Source organism: Cyprinus carpio, chromosome B4 (assembly GCF_018340385.1).
Source record: "Cyprinus carpio isolate SPL01 chromosome B4, ASM1834038v1, whole genome shotgun sequence".
In the NCBI taxonomy this organism is placed as follows: domain Eukaryota; kingdom Metazoa; phylum Chordata; class Actinopteri; order Cypriniformes; family Cyprinidae; genus Cyprinus; species Cyprinus carpio.
Window position 1 is genome coordinate 37435974 of NC_056600.1, and position 26497 is coordinate 37462470.

Consider the following 26497-nt stretch of genomic DNA (forward strand, 5'->3'; position numbering starts at 1 on the left):
TGAGGAGGTTTTATTAATCTGCCCATTCTTTTCAGTTTCAATGATTTAGCTAAATCGTGCAGGTTTAATTTATTAGTTTCTTGTTTTAGTTATGCCTATATAATGGGAGAAAAATTATATAGTGCCTCATGATTTACTAAAAAAATAATACTAAAAAAATTAATAAAACACAACAATTTGTTAAATCTGTTGAAATAAAGTACAGGTAAAGAATAACAAAATATGTACGTGACAAAAATGCATGCTGTTTTATTAAAGGAATTTTAAAATATAAATAAAAATGTTTTTGTGACAAATATAGGCCTAATATGTGAGAATATTGACATTTTGCATATAAATCCATGTATGTAGCCTAGCTCACTAAAATAGTCTACCAGTTTTAATGCTCTGATGCAAAGTAAAACACCATTTCTTTAGGATAATATATCACATGATTCATATTATAAATTATAATAATAGTACTACACACACCTGTTAAATGTTTCAAATCTAAAATATGGTATAATACTGTGTAGCTTAGACAAATATAAGCACAGGCTCATAGGCTTGACATTTATCCTGTTTGAAGTCATTCTAAGAAACGCACATAACTTCATAAGTACTATGAATCTGTGAATCTGTGAATCTTAAATATTTTAACTACAGTGTTTTTCTTTCATTTTCCCTGACTGCAGCCGTCAAATGTAACACATTGGCGAGGCAATGCTGACGGCGATTTGCAAAAATGTGCTTTGATGCGTTTGTTTGATAACTTGTGGTTAAAGCATCACTCAGTGGTCAAAAGCTGCAAATGCATGGTGCCGATGCCCATGGTGGTAAAAAGCTCATTCTGGTTGGCTACCTACTGTATGATCTATTCTATATGATGTATACTGTTTTAGGTAGCTTGTGTTGGTGACTTTGGTTAGGCTTTAATTTTGCACTCCTCCAGTCAATGTTACAGCCTTTGTCACCGTCTGTCACGTACTGCTTTGAGACAAAGTAGAGTTTCAAGTGCAATTTTATTGGAAATACCAGAATTGTAGTCAAAAAACTGACAAAAAATAAAAATAAAAAACAAGACATCACCAGACAGAACAAACCTCAGAACGTGCATTGTAACAAAACCTCAATGACAAATGTAGACACAAACACAGCTTAAACAGAGAGACAAACTAATACAAATGGAATACAGCTGAAAACAATCAGTTCAGATGAGACTGAGCAAAGAACTATGGGAATTTGATTTCATGGCCATTGAAGCAGTGGGAAGGTAGAGTGCCATCAAGTGGACAGTCTAGGGCACAATAACTATACACTGTGGCATTACCCTCCCTCCCTCTCTCCCTCTAAGGAGCAAAAAAACAGAAGTTCAGGAGGGAGGCGGAGCAGAGGGGGAGGGAAAGTGGGCCAGGCCCGTGCGGTGGAAGACAGCCTGAGGCAAACCAGGAAACAAGGGGAAGAGACGGCATCGCAGAAGACCAAGGCGGGGGCGGCAGAGCGGAAGGTTAGGGAATACCCAGCAGAGCAGGAGGCCAGGGCGGGGCCGGCAGAGCAGGAGGCCAGGGAGATCAGGTGGAACGTGAACAGATAACACAGAGAGGTTAACAACGGTCTCTATGGCCATAACAAGGCAAGCAGAGAGCTCACAGATGGCCTCCATAGCCGTGATGGGACAGTCAGAGAGTTCATAGATGGTCTCCTTTGCCGCAACAGGACAGACAAAGAGTTCAGCAGCAGATGCTGCCGACTTGAGAGGCTCCGCAGCAAGACCTGCCACCTTAGGAGGAGTCAGTATGGACTCCGACGACCTGGGAGGCTCTGCAGCAGACTCAGGAGCAAAGTTCCGAACAGGAATGAGCTCAGGAGGGAATCCACAAACCCAAGTGAGCTCTGGAGCAGATCCCTTGACTGGAATGGCCTCTGGAGTGGATTCTGAGGGTTCCTGGACTCTAGCGGGCTCTGGAGTGGATTCTAAAGGCTCCCGGATTGGAGCGGGTTCATGAGTGGATTCGTAGGGCTCCCGGACTAGAGTGGGTTCCAGAGTGGACTCGTAGGGTTCCCAGAATGGAGCGGGTTCATAAGCAGACTCTAAGAGCTCCCGAACTAGAGTGGGCTCAGCAGTGGACTCTTGGCCTAGATCAAACTCTGGAATGGTCTCATTAATAGGGGTGGGCTCTGGAGTAAATTCTTGACCTAAAACTGCTTCATAAGCTGGAACAGACCCAAGAGCTGAAGAACTGTCCTCAGTTCCAGCACACTCACTGGCCATTGTAGTAGCGGGGAGTGCAGAGAACAGTAGGACCATCGGGGAGACCCTAGTACTTGCCCGAACCACTCATGCCGACATCAGTGGTGTCTCTGCTAACTTAGAGACCAGTCTCGTAAGCCTTGGGGTAGCCTTGCAAACCTCAGTAGCTCCATTCACGATGACCGGGAACACAGATGTGGCATCCGTGAAGGCTGAAAGCGCTGGCATCAGCCCCATGCTGGCTGGAGAGTCTGGCCTAGTGGCCATCTTGGCTGAGGGCTCTGAAGTTACTATTACTTGAGCCACTCGAAAACGATAGCTGAGGTAATCAACAAAACCCCAATAACCCAGAGTCTTAAGTTCAGTCATCTCCACTGAAAAAAGGGGGTAGTCCAAACAGCTGTTAAATACTTGAATTAGCTCAGAGTCCTTATATTGTAGTCCCACCACCAATGTCCACAATATCTGAGCAATAATATCTGAGCAGAATATCTGATGATAAGCAGTCAATGCCTGACATCATGCCTTTAATTCCTTCTTGGTAGAAGGATGGACGATACGAAAACCCATACTGCTGGATTTGCAATGATTGATGTTTTCTGTCACGTACTGCTCTGAGACAAGGTAGAGATCGAAGTACAGTTTTATTGAGAATACCAGAATTGTAGTAAAAAAAAGAAAACCAGGCAAAAAAAATCCAAACACCACAAGACATGAACAGACAGAACAAACCTCAGAACGTGCAGTATAACAATAGCAAAACCTCAATGACAAATACAGACACAAACACAGCTTAAATAGAGAGACAAACTAATACAAATGACATACAGCTGAATACAATCAGTCCAGATGAGACTGGGCAAAGAACTATGGGAATTTGAGTTCATGGCCATGAAGCAGTGGAAAGGTAAGAGTGTCATCAAGTGGTCACTCTAGGGCACAACAACTAGACAGCGTGACACTGTCAACTTAACAACACATTTCCATCCAGACTAAGCAGCTGTATGGTGTTTTCTTGACTATTCTGAGGGTGAAGAAAAACAGAGAGAGAGAAAAAAAAACATTTTATTAGTGAAATTGGAATGTGCAAAACTGGAAAGATGTAAGCAAGCCCTGATTAATTCAGCCAACAAATATTACAATGACAGCATAGTTTTAGTTTAAAAAGTAAACATCACTATCAGGGAAAAAAAGGAGATCAAGTACATGACATTGTTATAACTGCCATGTTATCTTCATAACATCGATTTACAGTTAATATAAAGGAGTTTTAAAAAAGGTGTTTTTGGACTATTGCTTTCTGTGATTTTAAAGGGATAGTACACTTAACAAAATTCAGTCATCAATCACTCACCCTCATGTTGCTCCAATCCCTCAGATTTAATAATCCTTATATATAATTTATATTATGGATTTCCTACATACAACTACATTGTTTAAATCTTAACAACCATGTCAGTTTGTCATTTGTGTTCAAATGTGTAAAGTGTGTATTAGTTCAAGTACACAAATTTCATATATTTATATTTTATGTATATGAAACAGTTTTCCACAGTGTATTATAAAAAAAAAAAAAAAAACATCTGAAGACACAGGGTGTTATGATGTGAATACCAACATGAATGAAGATGAAGATTAACAGGGCATTCTGAAATATATAGTCTTATTAAATACAAAATGAAGTTACAGGAGAAATACAAACCACCCTTAAATGGATTAAGTGCATTATGGGTATTCTCGAGCAGTGTACATCAGTTGTACAATTGTTATTGCAGTGCATTATGGGATTGAACGAGTGCACTCGATAATGTCCACTTCAGTTGTGGACACTACTACAAATAGCTGTCATCTCATAGTGCCCTATTTAAGGGTACAGAGGGGGATTTAGGATACAGCCTAGGTCAACCAAGGCAAACAGGAACTAAGACAAAAGAAAAGGGGAACAGACAAACCAAAATTTAATGAAAATGAAACTGAAACTCAGGCTGAATGTTACAAAGGGGTCACTTCTGACTAATTTATTATAAAATCTCAACAGTAATCTAAAATTAACAAAGAGAGTGGAAAACAGGAGAATTATAGCAACAAACATTTCTGTAATACATACGCATTATCAATATGTTCTTTTGTGTTAATGGTGCAAATTGTTCATTGGAAGAGGCTTGTTGGTTAAGCTTGCTCCAGACCTTTTTATCCGGGGCCTCTCTGTGGAATTTGGCTCTTTAAATTGTTCAACACCAATCTGATCGAATCTTAATTTGTCTGACTCGTTCTGATCCTACACTTAACTTGCCTGTGATGTATGCATTGCCCAAATTATTACTACTTTTCAATTAAATTAAATATTAAGTAGACGATATGGACAATGAAAGAAACAGTCAGACTATTTCCATGTAAACATACTATTTATAGTACATTTTCATAATTAATCAAAGGTTTTTTTTATTTTATTATTTTTTTTTTTAAATAATTAATTAAACGTGGTTGTGGTTAGACATAGCTTAATTCCCCTATAGACTGTAGCCTAGAGATAGTGGAGAAGTGCTAATGTAGCTTGTTGTCTACATATGTAACTAACAATCTGAAAAAAAAAAAACCTCAAAAAGGTCAGTTATAGTGCAGTAAGACAACTGTTCACCACTCATTTTTGTCAGCTCACACAGCTGTAGCCTTAAGCACTCATTTCAGGGCTTCCCCCAGGAGATTAACGTAAAATGACCCATAGCGCCATCTGCTGTCTTGAAAGAGGAAGTTGTGCAACCACTTTTGTGAGAAAATCACCTAAATACTTATGTGAAAAAAATCAAGTCGAGAGAATCTCTGGGACGACACTGCATATTGCGTTCCCTTCAAGAGGTCAAACACCCTGCTTAACCCAGGGACCACTCTTCAAATGATTCTAAATATTGTCTGACGTGTAGTTCTTGGGCATAAATACTGTTTCGAGGCAATGTGATTTCAGATTCCAGTCAGTGCTCAGATAATGAACCGTTAACTAAAAAAAAAAAAACCTTGCCTCATGGAAAAAAGTGAACATCATGGTTGTAGTGGTCTCTGCAGCTGAATCATATGTGCTCTAATCCAGATCCTTTCCAGTACTGATTTATAGATTTAAAAAAAAAAAAAATTAAAAAATTAGCTGTTTTATTATAGTGGTGCTCTTTATATTATTTGCTTATATATTCTTATAGTGAGATTTGTCCACTACTCATAATGCAGAAATTGATAAATGAAACAGGCAAAGTACACCTTATTTGATAAATGTTACTATGATATAATATCATATGTTTATAACTACCGATTTTAAAAGCACAAACCACAAATATGTTTGTTTTTTTTTTCATATTGAAATATCGTATGCATGTAGCCTAGTTGGCCTTCATACTTTTATCCAATATTGGCTGTATTTGCCTTTATTAGTTGAGTCAACATTAGCCATTCTGAATGTCGACCATAATAGAACAGAACTCTTTATTCACTGTTTTGAAAAATATATATTTTTGCAGCTTTTATGTTTTTTTAACTAAGCCCAAGCAAGAGTTAAACTTAGGTATTTTTGCTCTTCCAACATTTCATTAATTGGTGTTTTTGCAGTGTTTCTTTACTGTCAATTGTGCATTTTATGGACAATTTTAACTTTTAAGTACCTATTGGTCTTTCTTTCTTCCTTAATCGGGACCTCAAAATGTTCAAAATAGACCGGACTTTTCCTCAGCTCAAAAGACAGCTGGACAGATTTTTGTACATTAAATACATATCTTACAAGCTCACAAACCTTCTGACATATGTGTTGGCATGGACTTTCCAGTGTTGTGTTGACTGAGCCTTCCCAAAAACAAAGCAATAGTTCCGTCTTGCTTCAGCCACAGTGGTTGACCCTTCAGTTTCTGAATAGCACTCAGTAAGTTCAGTGTTTTGTGTTGTATTTGACATTATGGGTTTGTGATGCTGCACTACATTGGAGAAAGCTCACAGTAATGAAGACACCTGCTGTTGTTCACTCTGTATTCAACCTTTGCACTGAACCATACATAGAGAACTTTTGAATTCAAGGATAAATCCATTTTTTTCTTAAATTTTGATATACACATTTGAGTCAGACAGTGCCAAAATGACGCGAGAGAATTGACCCTATAATTCCTCAATTATCATCCAGGGGTGTATTTCCCAAAAGTTTGCAAAAAAAAGTACGCCTCTGGGTGAAATTTTCGGGTACTTTTTTGCATTTTTCAGATCCTGTGAAGTTTGAAAGTCATGTGAAACTCCTTACTAATGACAGAGAATTGAGGATTCAGAAACAATAAAAACATGTCAATATATACTGCATATACATTTTTGTATGGGTATGTTATGCTTCAGGGTGACAAATTGCTTTCCCTCAACAGCGAATGCTGCAAGAGGACAAGAGTCTGTCAATTCCTTTTGCTCGAGGACTCTCACTTGTGTTGTAGATTCCAATTCAAAAGCTCTAAGGCAGGGATCCTCAAATCTGGTCCACGAGATCCAGAGTTTAGCTCTAACCCTTATCAAACACACTTGAGCATGCTAATCAGTGTCTTCAGAATCATTAGTAAATCACAGGTAGGTGAGTCTTATCAGGGTTGCAGCTAAACTCTGTAGCGCATTGGCCCTCCAGGGCAAGATTTGAGGAACCCTGCTCTAAGGTGTTCACTGTACCATGACTGTAGACACTTGACAGCAAATACAGGCTCGCCATAAACAATAAAGATTAGATTTAGTTCAATAAAATCCAGAAGCCCTCCAGTGGATCCATCCTTACTAATCCCACTGAGTAAGTGATGCCATGGCAGGTCACTGTCTTGGCAACCTGAATGCATGTTTCTCCAGGAAACTTTTTTTTGCACTGCACATGCTCCACGGAGCTACAAGTGGCCCAAAAGCCTTGATCAGTTGTGGTTCCCTTTCAAGGGAACTTCTAACTGCCTCCTCTAGGGGTCGCTATGGGGAAAGCCTCGTCGTGACCCATGTCTGAAGAATACAATGGAAAAACACGTGTTCTCCTGGTGCCTATTTATTCTATAGTCGCCCCTGATGTCACTACCGGTGCGTCTATAGAATAAATAGGCACCAGGAGAACATGTCATTCTCTTCTTCGTCTTCACTGACTGTTCTGTTTGAAGCCTGCATTTGAATGTGATAAGAGCGATCTTCCTCTATCAATCATGGTGACTACTAGCAAAGCATTTAGACAGTGAGTGCATCTGTGTCATCGTTATTTGACACCCGATGACACACACAATCTTTACAGTTTTTGTTTGGGTGAAGAGCAACTGCTCTCGTTTGTCTCTCTTTTTAAGGAAAGAGGGGCAGCCATCTGCTTCCCACGGTTCAGGACCCGCCGCTGCTGAGGCACGGAGGAGAATGAGCTTGTGGGGATCACAGGTGGATCTGGCTGAGGAGTTTAGAGCGGGACTTTCCCTCTCGCGCTTGTCTGCTGTGGACGAGAGAGAGCCGCAGGAGGATGATGTCATTTCATTAACACTTTCCAATCCAGAGGCTAGTGCTCTGCTGGGTTCAGCCCAGGAAGAGCAGGAGATGTCCGAGGATGGCGAAGAAACTGAGAATGAAGAGCTGTTTGAGGTTATGGATCGCGCCACGGCAAAGTCTAAGCCCCTTCAGGATACTTCTCGCTTAAAGGGCAAGGCATACGCAGCAGCAGGTCAGGCTGTGGCTTCATTGCACACAATGGCGGTGTTTCAAGCCTATCAGGCTGATCTGCTGAAAGACCTGAATAAAGGCGAGGGCCTTTCCCCTGATCAGGTAGCTGAGTTGCACCGCACCATAGATCTCTCTCTCCATGCTACCAACCAGGTCACCTCCGCCATAGGCAGGTCTATGGCGGCCATGGTGGTAACGGATAGACATCTGTGGGTGAACCTGGCAGATATCGGGAAGAAAGAAAGGGGCTTTCTTCTCAATGCTCCGGTTCGCCAGGCGCCATTGAGACATTTTTTTTTTTGTAATATGGCGCTGTATAAATAAAACTGAATTGAATTGAATATATTTGTAATTCTGTATTATGAGCAAAGAGAATGCCACTTACATCAATTTCCTTCTCAATAAATTCCTTGTACAGTCCGAAGTTCTCTGAATGGTACTGTACAGCAGTGAACCATGAGTTCCATCGAGTTGCACATGGATTTGGAGCCATGGTTGCTTTCCTTCCTGGTGGTAGATTTTTTGTCATCAATTGAAGATATCTTCTTTTGCGTGAGCCAGCATGGAAGAACATTTGCGAGAAACTCAGCATGAATGAATTCAATTGATCAAAAGGTCTCCGAAAAGCACTTCCGACAAGGTTCATAATATGAGCCATGCATGTTACATGCACTGAATTTGGGAATAAGGACTTCAGCGCAGCAGTATAGGCCTTCTTCATATAGGCTGCATTATCAGTGTTAAACACAATGACATCCTCATTATCAATGCTGTATTCTTGAAGACACTTCACAACAGCCATTGACACAGTGGAGTGATTACACTGCTCAAGGAACACGGTGTCTGCAAGGTACGCCAAAATTCTTCCAGACTCATCCTTCTCTAGTGGTGCAATTAGAATGTTCAGTACACATCTGCCCTCTACATCTGGAGTTTCGTCACAAATGACTGCAACAGGCTTTTTGGTTAAATTAGTCTTGAGAGTTTCTTTCTCCTGCAGGTAGACATCACCCAAGTATTTCTCTTGGAGCTGGTGGCTCCCAGGAATCGCTCCACCATTGACAACCTTCTCTTTGAGGAACTTCCTCAAAACAGGGTGGTCACTCTTTGAGAGTGGAATATTTACAGCTGTACATGTGGCTACCCAATCTAAACAAATCTAAACAGAAAATAATAAAAACATCAATACATCAGCCACATTCTGGGATGGTATTTTAGGTGTATGTATGTATCTACATCCATCTCTCTATCTCTCTCTCTCATATTCATATATATAAATATAAAATCAAACACATACAGAGCTAGCCATTAATATACTGACTATCATTTCATTAGTTTAGTCCTGCTTATAATAGAACAAAATTGTCTGTTTTCTCTCTTCAAAGAGAGGGGGAGAGACAGGAAGAGGGCTATTGATATGCAAACGAGAAAGCACACCAGTGCAATTACATGATAATATATACCAACTTTTACATTAACGATGCATGCACATTTAAAATAACTCACCTTAATTCTTTCAGAGCTTGCAATTGACCTGGATGCAACAGCCTGCGTCATTGTGATCTGTCTCGTCGTCTGACGTCCTGCCTGCATTTCTGCACATCTCATATTATGCTTTGCGGTGGCAAAATGCTTGTCAATCGATGATTTCCTTTTGTGTTCTACCACAATGTTGTATGCAGTCCAAAATAATTTCCAATTTCAAATTTGCGGGAAAGTTGCGGTGATTGGTTAAAATTGCATCACCACCCCGAATTCGCGGGGATTGGTTGAATTTGCGTTGATGTTGCAAATCGCAACATCGCGAAATCCTGGAGGGTCTGCTTACTGCCTAGGCGGAGCTCTGGAGAGTGGAGGCTTCAGCAGTATGACTCTCTTGAACGAGAGGAAGCCTAGCACTCAACCCTCTTAGAGAAACTCTTAAGAGTGGAGCCCTCAGCATGACAACTCTCTAGAGCGAGAGGAGGCCTGACTACACTCAGCACTAAAGACATCTAGCGAGGCTCATAAAAAGGAGCCTACATACCAATAGTATTGTCTAAGCGGAGCTCTGGGGAGCGGAGGCTTCAGCAAAACGACTCTCTAAAATGAAAGGAAACCTAACAACGCTCAATCCTGGCAGGGGAGTTCTTAAGAGTCAAGGTCTCAGCATAACGACTCTCTAAAAACGAGAGGAGACCTGGCTACACTCAGCGCCAGAGGCAGTTAGTGAGGCTCACAAAAAAGGAGCCTACAAACCAATAGTGCTGTCTAAGCGGAGCTATAAGGAGTGAAGGCTTCAGCAGGATAACTCTCTTAAACTAGAGGAAGCCTAACAACACCCAACCTAGTTGAGGAGCTCTTAAGAGTGGAGGTCTCAACATAACGTCTCTCTAAAACAAGAGGAGACCTGACTACTAAATGCTAGACAGTTAGTGAGGCTCACAATAGAGCCTACATACTAATAGTTCTGTCTAAGTGGCTCCACAGAGCTCTGTTGAGAGCACTAGGAACTGAGCCCTCGAGAACAGCTGATCAGGGAGGCTCACAGAGAGCATCACAACCTGGGCTGAGAGGATGAGGAGGCTCAAACAAGAGCCAAGTCAGGAGCCTCCTTCACCAATAATGTAGATAACCCACATTATACACAGTTCCTATTCTATAAAAAAATATATACAAAAAGGAATTCTGGAAGAAAAAGCATTCCTCGTCAGATTCCTTCCATGCCCCGCCTACAATCCCCGTGATCGGCCTGATTAACTGCCTCGGGAGCCGCGAGACCCGAAACGTGGGAGAGAGACACTAAATTCTCAAAAAGAATCAGGCATTCTCAATGCAATCACATCTTGCAGCGTGGCTATCTCTTATCCGAGAGCCGTACACACTCTGTTCAAACACTTAATTCCCTCAAGAATCAGACAAGAACAGAAACCGCCGCAAACGCATCACATTAAGCTTGTTCAACTCCCCCGAGAGGCGAACGCACTCGTCCAAACGCTGGCAAACAAACTTGAGTACAGACCTCTGCTCTAGTAGTTCCACGAATGCAACAGTGAGCGCATCCTACTCTCTCGTGAGTCAAATGGATATGAGCTTCGTACACAAGTCTTGAAGACAAAAAAGAGGATGATGTGTTCTACAGGTGCCCTTTTATATCCGCAGTCGCTCATTTGGTTGCGTCATAGGCTTCTGCCTGCCAATTTCAAGTTTTTTAATTGACATTGATGTATTTTAGTACATTTTAGTTACACCTGACCATAGAGGCCAGTCCCATTTGAAGTTCCGGTCATGTCTGACAACAGAATATGCTGGAGTTTGTTTTTTGGTGAAAGCATTTTCTTTTCTTGATTTTTATTACATTTTTTTATTTTTCTTGAAGCCCTTCCAAACATGTGATGATGTAGGTGCTGTTTGTTCATTTTTTAAAAGGTTTTCTGACCCTGAAACTCAACCTTTTTCTGCAATTCTCCAGCTGTGATCCTTAACTCTAAAAAACACTGGGTTAAAAACAACCCAATTTGGGTTGTTATTAACCCAAGGGCTGGGTAAATATAGGACAGAACCCATCTTGTTGTTGATTTTACCCAGCAAATTGGATTATTTAAACCAGCATAATGCGTTGATTTAACCCAGCTATGGTTTATTCATTTTTACTATATTACTAGCTTATTTTTTACTTCATACATTAAATAATGTTTACAGATTAACTTAAATACTCTAAACTTTTATAAAATACTCCACACAACCACTAGTTTGCATGATAACTTCCTTTATTCTCCTTTATGTATCACTTACAGCATTGTTTATATTGTTTTTAATAGGCTATACATATTGCCCATATTTATCCTCATTTAACAAACATTTAAAGTAAAAATTAAACATTAAACAGAAGTAATTTACATGTTATTAACCAGTCTGTTATTCTATTTCCACCATAACTGTGCCACGCTTGTTCTCATGCCCGAGCTAGATTCCTGTTCGGCGGGGAACTGCTCACAGCTAAGACAGCCGCCCTGCGTTTCAGTCATAGTCGAAATATGCAACAACTGCCTTTATAACCTGCCCAAAAACAAACAGTAAACAGCTCTGAACAAATATTTTAACATCCAAAGTAATTGTATTCTGTATCTTTGTGAATAAAATAATTTATTTTATGCAAAGCATCAGGCTTTTCCATCATGCGAAAAGACTGCGACACTCGTTAAAGGTGATTCATACTGCGAGCCATGTTGCTTTGCACAAAATTGAATGATATACAGCACAGTAATGATTTTATAGATAAAATAAAATGTATACAAACCTGTATTTTTTCTATGAATGCATCAATTCGATGGAGCTTAGAACTGCTCTCTCCAGAAGAGAAGCAAAATCCCCGAGATAAATAACTCAATCGCTGGGTTACGTCTGACCCAAGACCTGAGTAATACAAAAACTACCCAAACACTGAAAAAATAACCCAAAAAATGACCCAAAAGGCTCAACCCAACATTTGGATTAAAAAATAACCCAGGATTTTTTAGAGTGTTGAAGAGCCACCTTAGCCACTCAAACTCTCCTCCTCAGCGTGCATTTGGTTGATATAGACAGATGTCCTCTTCCAGGCAGATTCATAACATTTTATGTTGTTTGGAACTTCTTAATTATTTTTTCCTGATGGTGGAAATGGGAATTGTCACTGCTCTCACTCTTTTCTTAAAGCCACTTTCTAATTTGTGAAGCTCAATTGTCTTTTGTTGCACATCAGAAATATACTATATGGTTTTTCTCATTGCGCTTCTGAGATATCTGTGTTTGTGACCCCAGATTCGTTCCTTCAATGTAAGCGGATTGCTTTCGGCCTGCGGAGCGCACCGTCGACATTTCAGTGCTTGATGTCCCTGGTTCTGAGCGACGTTCCTAATTGTAATATTTATTTCGATGACGTAGTCATCTCTTCATCTACCTGGGCAAACACTTGTCGAGTTTACATGATGTGTTTCACTTTGTTTATATGTTGCATCCCTCAAGAAGTGTGAGTTTGCTAAAGCGTCAGTCACCTATTTGGGAAAACAGGTGGGAAATGGTCAATTAAGGCCATTAAACAGGAAAATAGTTGCTGTCTTTGAGTATCTGATACCTACTACGAGGCGGGAGCTGCATAGATTTCTTGTAATGGTGGGATACTGCCGGTGTTTCTCCAATAATTTTTTGAGTGTTGTTGCTCCTTTGATCCGATTGTGTAGTCCGAAAGTTGAACTAAAGACTGTCAACAGGCATTTTTGTCTGCAAAATCCCTTCTTTGCATTGTATGGAAAAAGGAAGGAGCCGGACCATCAATAGCAAAACCCCTTTAGATTTATTATCAGTAGAAGAAAAAGAAACCAATTTGTTACACCTCTTGTAAACGATGTACATCAGAAGCTTTCAAGTGAGATTCTTGTATTAATGCAACAGAAAACGGTTTAGATCTTAAAAAAACACACATTTCATTTGGTTCTCTAAGTGGTGCCTTTTAAACAACTGACGTTCCAAGACATTACATTAAGAACATTTTTCAGAGATCATTTTCCAGGACTTTTCCAGGACATTTCAAATTTCATGATGATGGGAATAAAATATAAGGATCACATATTCACAGCCTAAAGTAATATATTCCTCTCTCCTCTCTTAAAAAAAAACATAAAATTTATGGCTATAACCCAACTATAAAATCAGAAATGCACCAAGCACACACACACACACACACACACACACACGTCTGGTTCATTATCCTGCTAGAGAATCTCCTTAGACATAATGGTTATTATACTGTACAAACTGTATATTCTATCCCCCTACACTATCACAGAAAACTTTTTGACATTTTTACATTTTCAAAAAAACATTTAGTATGTTTATTAATCCATTTCCCCCATGGGGACTGCTGGCTGGTCCCCACAATGTAGATGATCTCAGGTTATACTATCCTTGTGGGGACCATTTGGTATCTCTCACACACACACACACACACACACACACATTCTTGCGCAGGCCCCCTCATGGGGCCCACCAGTTTTTTTTTATGCGTTGTGGGATCCAGCCTTTCCAGTGGTCCTACACTGCTGTAAAAAACAACATTAGATCTAAAAAAAATATGCCCCACACACTTTCAGTGTTCAGGCCCTAAAATAAATAAAAAAATATATTAAAATAAATAAGAATATATCAATATCCATCCAACATCCACACATCCAACATCCATCCATAAATCCAACATCTGTTCAACATCCATCCATCCATAATCCATCCATCCATCTGTTCAACATCCATCCATCCATATATCCAACATCTGGTCAACATCCATCCATCCATCCATCGATCCAACATCTGGTCAACATCCATCCATCCATATATCCAACATCTGTTCAACATCCATCCATCCATATATCCAACATCTATTCAAGATCCATCATTTGTTCAATCCATATATCCAACATCTATTCAAGATCCATCCATCCATCCATATATCCAACATCTGTTCAACATCCATCCATCCATATATCCAACATCTATTCAAGATCCATCCATCCATCCATATATCCAACATCTGGTCAACATCCATCCATATATCCAACATCTGTTCAACATCCATCCATCCATATATCCAACATCTATTCAAGATCCATCCATCCATCCATATATCCAACATCTGGTCAACATCCATCCATCCAGCCATCATCTACCCTACATCCATCCAACATTCATCCATCCAACATCTACCCTACATCCATCCAACATTCATCCATCAAACATCTACCCTACATCCATCAAACATCCATCATGTATCCTACATCCATCCATCTCTCGAACATCCATCCAACATCCAAACCGTCCATCTATCAAACATCTATTCAATATCCATCCAACATCCACACATCCAACATCCATCCTACAGCCATCAAATTAAAAATACAATTAAATAAGAACTGTGAAATGTGTATATTTGTAGGCCACTGGACAGCCATAAAACCTGAGCAAACCCCTACAACAACAACAAAAAGGTTACAACAGAACACAACCAAAGACAAAACATTTTAAGATCCTACCTCTAATGTTTTGGTTTTACCTCAGTAGTGCTTTCACACTAGACTTTTCTTCTCAGGGCTGTAATGCGATTTTTAACATAATATTTAACTGCTTTCCAGTCTCTGTTTCTGAGAGCTTGAGGTTCTGCAGTAATACAGCGCTGACACTCTTCTTTACCAGGAACTTGATTCATTACAATAAATCTCCTCAAATGTGTGTCCACTGCAGCACACTCGTCTGGGGTCCAGCTTCTTTTGACGGCCGTTTGTTTTCCTATGTAGGCAAAAACACAAAACATTGTAGGTTTTCTTTTATAAAGAAATTTTAATCTTACTTAACCCTGTAAGACCCACTGTTTCAGAATTACAACAATTGTGGTTATTTCCCAAAACCCTTTTGTCTTTTTTTATTGTTTGTTTGTTTATACAACCACATCAATATGATCTGTGGGTCCTACATTTTATTCCCACCATGTAATTGGATCCAGGATTTGTATACAAAGCCCACCCTTAAGTCAAGAAGTGACACATCCTACAACTTTCTGATAAAGCAACATCCCTTTGATTTACTGGACTGGATTCATCTTCAAGTAAGTAAAATGCTTGGAATATGTTTTTCTGTGTTTATTACAGTGTCTAGAACAAGGACATATACAGTAAATGTTGAAAATATGCCCTACATTTTGTTTAGAGCTTGTTTTATAAATGTTGCAATATTACAATGTTGGATGAGAGTGGCAGTCATAATTGCCATGTATTTAAGAGGAACATCTTGAGGGGAACTTAAATGAAAATGTTCACAACAAATTATACATGATTTAAACATTATACCCTTTAGCTTTATATCGGATAACATATTCTATACTGTATTAGAGACTAAAGTTGAAAGATATATTGCCATATCTAAACATTATAATTTGCTATCACATTCTGCAGGACTTTCTAACAAAGAAATTCTGTTTGTGCAAATCTGCCCTTTCTTAGTCTACTGATAAACAAAATGTTCTTATCAATTTATAGTCAAAGTGCTTATTATCATTAGGCCTATAACCTTTATTTAACCAGGTCTGTCCCATTGTGATCCAAGATCTCTTTTGCAAGAGACACCTGGCCACACCTGGCCAATCCTCCAAGTTGTGCGGGATGCTCCTGGTGCTTTGTTCTGGCACAGGTGTAAATGTTCATCACTGTTAGATTTTGTTGTAAACTGGACGCTGAATGCATTCCTGTAAGGATTACAATCATAGTCTACTATAGGTGAGCCATTAGGTATAGTGTGACCGGTGAGATGTGTGAATAGGCTGCTTCAGTCCAAAGTGTGAACACGTCATAATGAGGCATGTGTGCGTTTTGTATATACAATGTACATTTGTTTCAATTTTATCTTTTTCATTTCAGAATGCCACCAGCAAGGAGAAATCCTCGGTACAATGTTCACAATGTAATAGCCATCATCCAAAAAGGAGAAAGTGATGTGGACATAGATTTTGACGACACTGATGCAAGTGATGAAGAATCAGATATTGATGTCTCTGTGGACAAAGAAAACCAAGAACCTACCGATTGTCCACCTAATGTGAATATTGAGCCCGGGCAATCAAAGAAATACATCATGCCACATGACAGACGTCACTGATTTTTCTGTTCAAGCTCTCACAGATGATGTCACCTCCCTCCACACATCACTGCAATACTTCCAAAAGTTTGTGTCAGAAGATTTGGTTCAAGCTCTGGCAACAAATACGAATGAGTACAGCATTCAAAATGACGAAAGATCAGTCAACACTAATACAAAAGAAATACAGGCAGCATTGGGCATGTACCTGAGGATGGAACATTACATTTTGTAAACAATTTAACCATGCCAGAGACTGAAAAGAGGGACAAACTCTGAAAACTCAGACCACGGCTTGATTCACTCAGAGAAAACTGCCTGCAGGTGGTACCAGAAGAGCACATTCCATGGACAAGATGATGATACCCTTCAATGGGAAGTTCAGCAGCATCAAGAAGTATATGCAAGGTAATCTACGCTCATGGGGTTTTAAAGTATGGGTGAAAGCTGGAATCTCTAGCATGATGCTTGACTTTGATGTTTACCAAGGGAGCAACAATGAAGTACGAGTCAAATCTGAACTTGGATTGTCAGGTGATGTTGTAATGAAGCTTGCCTCCACATTTCCAAAGGGTCAACACAACAAGATCTAGGCAGACAACTACTTCACCTCCGTTCCACTGGTAGTGAGGCTCCTTGAGCAAGGAATCCATTATGTGGGAACAGCCAGGCAAGTGCATCTACCCAACTGTAATATTTACATGTGAAGAGCTTGAAGAAGAAGGGCACAGGAAGCTTTGACCACAGAGTGGAGGGGAAACAACATCTGTGCTGTCAAATGGTACGACAATAGGTCGGTGACACTTGTGTCATCCTTCGCTGGACCAGAACCTGTTCAGGAGATTCAACACTGGGACAAAGCCGCAAAAACCTACATTGATGTTAGAAAGCTTCCATTGTACTTAAAGCAATTTTATTCTTTCTTGCATTTCACAAAATAATAATAATAATAATAATAAAATAATAATAATGATAATATTTTTCTATTTATAAAGGCGCTTTTAAAGGTCATTTAATAAAGTCAGCTGCATGTGGAGGCTTAATGGAACTTGGATATGAAGGAACACTAGCAGTTAGGAGTATTTAAAGGTGATTATGGGTTGTTTGAGTTTTTCAACTGGTCACTGTATACCTCCGTTATTGGAGGGGGGAGAAATGCAAGCATTTTTTCTGATTAACTCCATAAAGTGTTAAAAGATTTTTTTTTTTAAATACAACAGACTTCTTATTGATATAAAAGGTGGTAATGCCAGTCTTTTCCCCAACCCTACAACCTCGCGACAATGCAGGCTCACAAGATCTGTTCCTGCAACAGCTTCTTTTAAGCCACTGTCCAGGCTTGTGGCGCAGTAGTGGGAGGGACAGACATATTTCAGAGATGTTGAGTCAAGGGAAGCAAGTAAAAGCCCTTAAAAATAAATGAAACGGCTCCTGGCCCAAAAAGAGTGCAAGCCTCAAAGCTTACCTCTCTCTTTTTTTGCAGACCTACTCGGTTTGGACTTGTGATCGGGAGGACATTCTTTGCAGGGATGACATGCTGACCTGTCTTCTGACCCCTCTTCTCTTGGCATACTGACATCTGGACAAAGAAATAGCACATTGTAGTATACACTACATGAAGTATGTAATAGCAGATCAGTACAGTGGTTCTGTTATTTTATAAAATAATTTAGTATATTCAATTCAATTTTCAATTCAGTTTATTTATATAGCGCCGATTCACAACAGATGTCGTCTCAAGGCACTTAACAAGAAGTCAGTATAAGAATTGCGTTCAAGCTCACCGGTTGCAGACACTCCCTGGTTTTGACTTTGTGATGTGGAGGTACATTCTTGCGTGGATGACATGCTGACCTCATCACGATCCTGACCCATCATCTCCTAGCATACTGACATCTGGAGAGGGAAATAACTTGGAGAATACAATACACAAAAATATCTAAAACGGATCATTTAGAATCAATTTAGGAACATCGTGATACACATACCTTCAATGTCCTCTGCTAAAGGTCCCTCCATGTCAATAGTCTCTAAAATGATAATTGATAAAAAATTGAGTTTGGAAAGCTGAAACTATGGGCAATCTGCAAGAGTATACAACAGTAGTATTATCTCTCATCCTGTCACCATTACTGCCCTATGTTTTACATGGTAAATAGTTGTTTTCTGAATGCGGAAGACTAAATGTCATATATTGTGCCTTCAGGAATATAAAGTTAATTACCATTCACATCGACTTGTATTTCATCGAGGCTCTTTCCTTTGTAATCTCCTAGGCATCCTTGTTCCATTGCCAGGAGGACTTTACTTACTTTGGCTAATTGGAGGGTGCTTTCTGGGAGCCTGTAGTGTTTACTGTGAACAGCGATATTATGACCAAGGAAGTCTGCCAACTGGTCGAGCTCGGTGGTTTTGAGGTTCAGAACAGTAGACAGGGTAGCAATATGTTTCCTCAGTTGAATTGATGTTAGCGCTTGAGGATTTTTTATGTCAGCACATTCACTGACAAATTGCCTCATGCAGTCACAAGCCCTGAGGTAATGGGCAGATTGTGGCTTGTCCTTCAGCACCCCACATTCTTCTCTGCTCTCAGTAAGAGCATCAAGTGATTCTCTCATTGATGGGGTTAGAAGAACAGGAACCTTCCTTCCTCTTTTTCCAACAATTGCTATTCGCACAAAATGCCTGCAGAGCTTCTGCTCAAGCGCTGTGAGGGCCAAATTTACATCTCCCTGTTCCTCTGATGTGTCCTTCGATAAGTATGCAGACAGGCGACATTCGGGACACTTCACCTGCTCTCCGCCGAGTAAAAAAGCATAACTTGTGTCAGCGTTACTTTGCAAGTTCCTTCCAATTTTGTGGCATGAACGATGTTCTTTAAATCTTTGAGATGTTGCTGCAGTTTTTCTTCTAGATAGCAATGTAGCCTTTTCTGGATATCTTGTGTAAGAGGTTAAAAGTTGCGTGCATTCCCATTTGGCCCGGTTAAAGCTGGGGGTAATGCCTGGCCTGCAATATCAAACCTCCAACTCTCTAAATACAACTGTGCGAACTCCTCAGCATCTTTTAATGGTTTCTTTCTTTCTTTTTTCAGTCCTTCAGACTTGATAAACATAGCCAACGAATGCAGGCTGTGTCCTACCTTATGCGGTGCAAGAGAGGGGACATTGGTATATATGCCAGTTTCCTCACTGAATCCAGATAGGTTCTTTGCAGCTCTGACAACCTGGGAGTACTGTTCAGGTTTGATGAGTTCTTGAATGGTCTTTACATGTGTGATTTTTTTAGCTTCCAATAAAAGCCTGCCAAGTTCTCTCAGTTTTTGGCTTATATACTGGTGTTGACTGACTATCTTCTCATTCTTTTTTGAACAACCTGAACCCATAACTGAGGATGCAGTTGTCTCCTTTAATTGCAACTGCAATCTTGTCCAAATCATTACACTCAAGAACTTCCAATATGCGCTGTATATTCCGATGGAGAAGGTTCAGCGAAAAGCACACAATGCCTGAACTCTATTTTTACCTGGTTTAGTACTTTCGAGTGTTTGAAGCTGCAGACCTTGGAAATGCCGCCACACGCTTCTTCTTGAGAACAACCCATAGCAGTGAATGCAATGTGCAAATTTATGTCCCTCTGATTTTCCCGGTTGTTTACATGGGATTAGTTTTCCTTTTTGTGTTTCCAAAACATGACTGTTGTGCTCGAAGTTTCCCTTATTTCTCATGTAGTCCAATTGTAGTTTTCTTTCCTTTGAGTTTTTTGGAAAACTGAATGCTTTCGCAACATCCAATTCATCTTGGTGTTTCTTGCACAAGTGTCTTGACATTTTCTGGACAAACTTCTGCAATAAAAGCAGAAATGTTTCTTGTTTATAGCTTCTGGATCCATCATCTTTCTTTAAAGTTGGACTGACAATGATATACTGCTCTTCTTCCAGGGGCACTGAAACAGTGTTTTCAGAATATGTTACGATTTCCTTTTCATTCCATCAACTCTGCTATTTGGAAATCTTTGTGTGGGATCATGACATCTTTCCAAAAGTCTTCTCTGGCTAAAGTCAAATTGGCTATGACTAGAGGATTCACTTCCACTTTCCCTGGGCTTAGGACTTCGCTTCTCTCTCTCTGGAGGACTACTTCGCTTCCACTGGGGCTCTCTGGAGGATCTACTTCCACTCTCCCTGAGGCCTACTTCCCACTCTCCCTGAGCTTGCTTGCTCTGTCTGGAGGACTCGCTTGCACTCTCTCTGGAGGATCTACTTCCACTCTCCCTGGGCTTGACTTGCTCTGTCTGGAGGACTCACTTCCACTCTCTCTGGAGGATCTACTTCCACTCTCCCTGGGCTTAGACTTGCTCTGTCTGGAGGACTCACTTCCACTCTCTCTCTGGAGGATCTCACTTCCCTCTCCCTGGAGGCTGGGCACTTGCTCTGTCTGGGAGAGGACTCACTTCCTACTCTCTCTGGGGATCCTACTTCCCACTCTCCCTGGGAGGATCTACTTCCAAATCTCCCTGGGAGGACTTGGAGCTTGCACTCTGTCTGGAGGACTCGCTTCCCACTCTCCCTGGAGGATCTACTTCCCTCTCCCTGGGCTTAGACTTGCTCTCTGTCTGGAGGACTAAAGCTTCCCACTCTCTCCTGGGATCTGCTCCTCTCCTGGGCTTAGACTGGAGTCTGGATCTACTTCCACTCTCTCTGGAGGATCTGCTTCCCACTCTCCTGGGCTTAGACTTGCTCTGTCTGGAGGACTCGCTTCCACTCTCTCGGGAGGATCTACTTCTTCTCTCTCTGGGCTTAAACTTGCTCTGCCTTTGTTCTTTTTTTCCTTTTCTAGGGTTAATTCCATACTGCTATCACTTTCTGTGATTTCATCTATGGGATTTGGAATATACTCCTCTTAAGCTACCTAAGTTTGAGTCATCCAATTGCATGAGATTCATCTGAATCTTCAAAAAAACAAACACACATCTGTTAATAACTATTTTTTTGCAACATTAAATATAAAAAAGCCTGGTGTATACTGATTGAACATGGCTCAGGATGCCTACCATACCAAATGAAACGAAAAATCTGTATGGACCATTTTTTCAGTACAAGTAAATTTACAAATTAGAAGAACCCCCATCAGACTGCACTAGCAAAAGGCAACAAGACATTTTCACAACAGACGCCCCCCCCCCAAAAAAAGACTTACGGGACGGCAAGACCTTCTTCTCAGCTTCTGTGAATCCCTTTCAGGCTTAAAAAAAGAGTCTCCTCTCAGCTGTCACTACTTGAATCATTAGAGACTGTGGGTAAAATCTTGTACTCTATCCATCTGCAAAAGGGAGACATGGAGATATTTTGCTGTATGATTGCTGTATTTTTTAATTGATAGGAGACCATTTCAGAGGTTGTCAGGTGGGCTAGACACCTGCTGAGAATTATTGACCAATATTACCCCCTCCATCCACCTGCTGAGGCCCATGTACAAACTGCCTTCCAGGTGGAGTAAACGGATGACAAAATTATTAAAAGAATAGCGTTTCAGTTTTCATGCATTTGATTGTTAAATTTAATGACTTCACAGCAAATGATTCATCACTTAATGATATAGTGTCATTCACTGTAGATGGCAAGACTACTCAAGAGAGAGAGGAGATAAGTCAATAATTTTCGAAGTGTCTTCCTCACCTCACAATTGTTTCCCTATCAATTAAAAATCAGCAATCAGTCATAAAGAAGAGTTGAGCTTCTCTAATAAATGATTACTGATTGATTGTTGGTGATCTCTATTTAATTGATAATTAATGCAATCTGCATGGAGGAGGACTCCGACCGGATTTTGGCAACAGAGACCGGCCGCGGCGTCGGGAGTGATAGCGTCGGCCTACCGGGGTTTGTCCCCGGTATGCTGTGGCTGACCAGTAGCCTACACCACTGGGCACGTTGTATCTTTTTTTATTTTTAAGCACACACCTGAGCTGATCACTGGACATCACTCCTGCAGGTGTTTATGCCAATCCAATAGATTCACTTTCAAATGAGTCCATTTAGTTTCAGGTTTTAAAAGCAATTGTTCAAAACAATCGATTCAGGTTCAAAGTGAATGATTCCCATTCAAATATAAAAATAATTCAAATTCGGCTTACTAGTGGCACAAAATTTAGCTATCACATAAACAAGTTAATTATATTGTTAAAATGTGTTTTGGGGCTTACCAGAATGCTTTTTGTGCGTCTCAGTGGTGGAACAAGTTCATCATCCGATTGATTGTTGGAATGGTTGCTTGGAGAAGCCTCATTACAAGTTTCTTTCACAACAGTTTCATCTGAATCCTACAAATGATCTGAAACATCTGGGCCAATATCATTCTGCCCTATAATAACATCCAGGTGTGGGGTGGGAGGTTTGTTTACCATACCATCCTCATCAGTTTCATCACTATCCAGTGAAAATCCTTGGACAGTAAATACCTAAAAATAAACAAAAATTCATTAAGTATGGAATTAGAAAAGGTTGGCCTCAAAGAAACATGGCATGGTCTGACTAAAAATCTAAATCCAGAAATGAACATGTGAAAGTGAAAGTCGTGATCAAGTATGAGTAACCCATTTAGACAGTGTGTACAATTATAAATGTTAAATCAGAGCAGTGGGCAGCTATATACTATAGAATTACAATACTATCATATACAACTCCTGCCTGAGCAGACGACCATTTGGATCAAACGCTTGTTTTTAGTCAATAAAAAAGGTAACTGTGAGCTTTTAACCCAGTATGCAGATTTTTTTCTTTTTTCTCTCCCCCCAGATGTTACTATATAATGCATTAAAAAGGTGCCCCCATAAGAATGGGACTGGAAAGATGCCAGTGTGTGTTACATTACCTGGCCTTTAACAACCCAATAAGGTCACCTGACTACTTTAAAGCCCCATGAGCATTGGTCCATGGTCCAATTGACCATTACAGGGGTTTTCAGTGCATCAAATCAAAATATTTAAAATCAAAATTCACATAAAAAAGATGCTTTAAAAACATCTAACAGCTCAGACACAGTATACAATTACGTAATGTTAAAATCACAGTTGAGGTCATGTCAGGTGTTGCCATAGCACATTAAAAACAATTACAGTAAGAACTGGATGGAAGGGCCCCACATGGGTCAGGACTACAGACATATGAGTGTGTGTAAAGGAGAGACTAGAGAAACAAATGTATTTGGAAGATGGAAGGACCCCATAAGAACATGACTGGAAACATGCCGGTGTGTGTGACATTATCTGGCCTTTATAAAGCCAGATAAGCATTGGTCCACTTTAGTAATAGAACACCACCACATACATGTCAGCATAGATGAATGTGTTTGAATGTACTTTTACCTGTGTGTGAAACTGATCTTGGCTTAATATCCATCATTTAGCATCGGAGGAACAGGGCTGGTCCCCATTTTCTACTGCTGGCGGGCTGGAGCTTGGTTTTTTTGGGGTTTTTTCATGCAGATAAAGAAGAACCTATTTTAACACACATCACAGATCAAAGATTAAAATGCATTTCCATAGACAGTCAAGAGTAATATTGGAAACATGGTTACATACATTGTAGAAATACGTAATTTGCTTTTTGCAACAAAAAATTTAAAAAAGAAATCTCTATACTTTATCTAACCAACTCACCTTACTGCGCTAAGGCCATTTTTGAATCACCATAGTTGTAATCACTTTCGTCTCCTATTTCTATTTTCTTCAGAGAAAAAGGCACAAAATGTGGTTTATTGTCAACGCTATGATTTTTTTTCATAACGCAATTTGGATTTTTGTGGTTAGCATTGACCAATCTTCCGAGAGATCCATCTTCTTCAGATGCATCCAGGCTGAAAAGTAGTATCAGAAAAAATGGTAATAGTTTTACATCTTTTTTAAAAGTTTTATTGAAAGAGTTATTTTCAAAGAATTCATATATTTGTGCTTGAATTCATTCATCAAGTATTAAACCTTGTTTCTCAGGGGTTAACTCGCAATTTCTCTAAATCAATATTAAAACATCCATCTTTTCAGGGTGTTTACCATAAGTGATTCTGCCACTGAAAGTCAAAGAGAATGTGCTTTCAATCTCTTGAGTATTTTCTTGACTTGCGCATTCCTCCTGTGTGTGAGGAGCTACCCTGTATCACCAACACACGGTCCCCCAAGGGTTCAACGGGGTGTGTGGCAAACACTCCTCTTCCTACAATAATATATAATAATTAAACACTGCATTCTGGGACTCCTCAAAAAGAGATACTACAGTATTTTTTTAATGTGAGGTTGAGGTTCTTGTGCGTCTAGTCAGTGTATTACCTGTAGGAGCAATGCTCAGCACTCTGTTGGATTGTGACAATACTAACTTGGCTACAGAGTAGAATGCTTTTTTTTTTGATCAGACCCTTATGTGGCCAAAAAAATGTTTTTGATGCAGACCCATCCACATCAATGCATCACTGAGGTCCTGCATCTATGCTCTGTTGGTTCCCTTAAAGGAGTCATGACCTGTAAATTTCACCTTTCCACGAGAATCAATGTATGTTATGATTGCCTAACGATTATACACTGGCCGGGAAGCCGATATTTAAAAGTGAAGCGTGTGTTTACCCCTGGGTTCGTAAACCAGCCCATGTGCATGCGCACTCAAATACGAGATTTTAGTTTCTCCCCCAACTTGACGTCAAGACGGGGCAGGATATACCATATATGGACACCGCAGACCTATGCTGCAGGAAGCCCGCCCTGCCACTCTCCCCCTCATATTCAGTCGCGAAAGATGCAGAAACGTAGTGTCACACGTGCAGTTTTTTGATGCTCCTGGTTTGTTGACTGCCAGAAAATCAACCCCAATGTTAACTTGTAAATGTGTTTTTTTTCTCATCCCAAGAAACCGGACCACAGACCTGTTCCAGGGACCCAAGTGGATTAAATTAATTTGTTTAAATGAACGCCGGTTCCCTAAACAACCCCTTTCCCCCCACTGGGGCCCTAACGTTAGGTGGGGGTCCCCCTGTGCTAAAATCCCTTTTGTTAACACCGTAAAAATCGGTTTCACAAAATTTGAATGTCTAAAAACCACACAACGTGAAACAAGGGCAAAAAACCAACCACAATGATAGCAAAAACGTTGATTCTCCTATTAGCCCACCCTGTAAGCCTGAAATAAAAAAAAAGAAGACCCTAACATCCTCCGTTAATGTACATCCTACAAATTACATAAAAAGGTAAAAATAAATGGTGTAAATGTCCTCAGTCAAAATGCTTGTCTTTACCATTCAGAACTTTATCTTGATGTAGCCGTCCTTCCATCGACTCTACATCTTCCCTTTTCCAGCTCAGGTTCTAGAGTCTGGCTTTCGTGCCTTTCACGGTTGAATTGTTCAGTGGAATTAGCGGCCAGGTCGGGTTCATTCACAACTTGCGCCATAATGTCGGTTTGGGAATGATCCGCTGAGGGGCCCTGCAGTGTCAACCAGGATTCTTCCGGCCACCAATTGCGTTCCTCATTTTGCATAATTATTTTGACCGTCCATGACAGCCAATGTATGCACCAGATCTACATAGAGACAATAATGCCTTCAGAATTAATAAAGGGGTCAGAAGGGCTCTGTGTGTTTTTCCACTTTTTCTTTTTAGTCCCCCCCCCAGACCCCCCCCCCTCCCCGGTATCCTGGTAATGCCAGGTCATGACCGCTTTAAGCAGATTGTGCGGTGTGCCATTTAGTGCAAAAAAAACTAGTGACCGTGACACCACGAACAGTGGGCAGCTATATATCAGCATCCAAGAAGCAACTTCTGGTTTTTTTTTTTTTTTCAGGGCACTCCAGCTTTTTCTTTTGAGGGGTGGAAGGGGTCGCGGCTGAAAAGACCAACCCTCCCATATGGAGTGGTGGTATCACAGGGCTTCGAACCTGCACGACCTTCTGGTTACTCCCCCCACTTTAA